Below are 2,500 nucleotides of genomic sequence, written 5' to 3'. Positions count from 1 at the left end.
CTGGATTGTGGACAGTGCCAGGACTCGGGGGGGGGGAGGGTATTGTCCACCCCACAGCTGGAGTCATTTGGGTTAAGTGCTTCTTCCAGGGAACAGCGGTGGTATTCAGGCTGACGGGTGACGAAGGAGACCGAGGCACCGAGCCAGATTCAAGCGGAGGTCTCTGAAAAGGGAAACACTGAGCGCCCCACACAAAGGCCCCAAATGTCCCAGCAAGCTCTCTGGCTCTTATGAGACGACCATTACAGCATTGTGGGGGTAAAGTGGCCTTTTGATTGCGGTTTCTGGGGCGATGGGAGAAAACTGGTGGTGACTGTGGACCGCACGCCATGCCGGGCTGTAGTGGGGGGCTGTATAGATGGCTTTGGAAAGTACAGAATGGAACCGTGGAGGTGCTAGAAGAGATGAGGGCCATTTCAGATACACTGACCTCAAACTTCAAAACATCTTTCTGAGGTTGGATGTGGAATAGCCACAGGCTACCTGCAACTTACAACTCCTTGTGTGTGTTTGTGTGTTTGTGTGTGTGTGTGTGTGTGTGTGTGTCTGTGTGTGTGTGTGTGTGTGTGTGTGTGTGTGTGTGTGTGTGTGTGTGTGTGTGTGTTTGTTTGTGTGTACGGAGCACACTTTGAGTGCATTACTCAGAGCCGCTGAGAATGAAGTGAATCTCATCCAAAAGCATCTGAAACATCAGTAATCCTGTCTGGTTAATCCAACCCACCTCGGGCCGTTGGCGCTGTGATAACAGCCACTGCGTCAGCTCCCACTGATCAATGGACATATGACTTATTATGCAAATATCAGGGCTTGGCTGGGGAAACCTCTACTGAACTTTCATCAGTATTCAGAACAAGCGGGGTAAACCCAGGGGTCAGCGGAGACACAGCTGGCATAATGAGCCACGGCGGTGATGCTCCGGGTTTGAAGAAGAGGCATTGTAACGGCTTAGAGAGAAGGAAAACAAAAGGTTTGGACTCGTTCATCTGACTGTGACCCGTACAACTGCACCCACTACTGGAGCTGTTTCCCTCAGTCAATGTAAAAGCAATGCGCCTAGCTAGCATCATAGGAAACGCTTTGGCCCGCTGCACGCTCTAGATAGGAAATCAATACGGAATTTAATCTGAAACAACCGCAGTCACGATGAGGACATGTCCATCGGCAATCCATCAAAATTCTATTATATTTTCAGATAGAGTGTATGGGCCCCCCTGCAACGAACCTGTGTTACCATAAGTTCCTTGGTTGATCACCAGGCCAGTGTTGTGTAACTGGGTGCACCTATGCAGCAATGCTGGTTTCATCTCACTTGCATCAAACTACTTTCAGTTAGTGGTGAAGGGATGTGTTCCTCTACCTTCAGTTAGTGGTGAAGGGATGTGTTCCTCTACCATTCAGTTAGTGGTGAAGGGATGTGTTCCTCTACCTTCAGTTAGTGGTGAAGGGATGTGTTCCTCTACCTTCAGTTAGTGGTGAAGGGATGTGTTCCTCTACCTTCAGTTAGTGGTGAAGGGATGTGTTCCTCTACCTTCAGTTAGTGGTGAAGGGATGTGTTCCTCTACTTTCAGTTAGTGGTGAAGGGATGTGTTCCTCTACTTTCAGTTAGTGGTGAAGGGATGTGTTCCTCTAACTTGTGCAACACGTTAGACCTTGGAATTCAAGGTTTAGGTGCCAACAGGTCAGTCTTCTCGTGCTACATTGATTGCCCAGCACATATTTTCACATCCTTGCCAATATATATTTCAATGACTATTATATACTATAGAATACTATATAGGCTACATGCTGTATATTATGTATTATATACTTTATTAGGCCTACTATAATGTATAGATATATCTATTCACTATTATTCAATGTAACTGAATATATCATGGCATGTTTTTACATGCAATGAATGTAGGTTTATTTTGATTATCCAGTCCGAAATGTCAGGTTTATTTTGATATAAGTCCAAACGTCCAAAATGTCAGTTTGTGGCCTTAAGCCTAATAGATCACTTCATACATATGTCAAACTGCCACAAAAGTGGGAAACAACCAGGCAAACTAGTTCTGCTTGGACAGCTGTCATGACTAGTTCTGCTGGAGAAAACAGTAGTGCAAGTGGGACAGACTGTTACCAGGGCAGTGCCTTACACTCAGGCCCTCACCAAGACGTCTATTCCGAGGAAGATAGCACAATTTAGCCGCTAACATGCTAGCGACCTTGCAAGTGACCCAATGAATTTGTATTGCATCACTGAGTGCCTATTGACAATCAACGGTAGGTAATCGATCGATTTTTATTTATAATCATAACATTTGCAATAAGGTTAAAGTGTTCATTGGCCTTGGGCCAGTCACCCTGACTGTGGGTCACTCCTGCTCAATAGAACCGTTTTCAGTCAAAACTGACCTTTTCTAGGTGTGATGCCATTGGCTCTGCCTACTTTACCGTAGCCCTCTGAGCAGGGCGTTGCCAGTGTGGTCCACTAGGAGCACCTCGAGCCGAGCCCTTC

General features: G+C 46.4%; 1 protein-coding gene across 1 annotated transcript in view; it reads left to right on the top strand.

Annotated features, from left to right (window-relative positions):
- The window catches only part of gabbr2 (gamma-aminobutyric acid (GABA) B receptor, 2), a gene marked incomplete at both ends in the record, with an annotated part of 156,869 nt that overhangs the window by 92,160 nt on the left and 62,209 nt on the right, over nt 1-2,500 (top strand). The gene's annotated exons all lie outside the window — the stretch shown is intronic.

Source organism: Argentina silus (assembly GCF_951799395.1).
Source record: "Argentina silus genome assembly, chromosome: 11".
Classification (NCBI taxonomy): domain Eukaryota; kingdom Metazoa; phylum Chordata; class Actinopteri; order Argentiniformes; family Argentinidae; genus Argentina; species Argentina silus.
The sequence above is the reverse complement of the archived record's forward strand: the minus strand, read 5'-3'. Positions and strand labels throughout refer to the sequence as shown.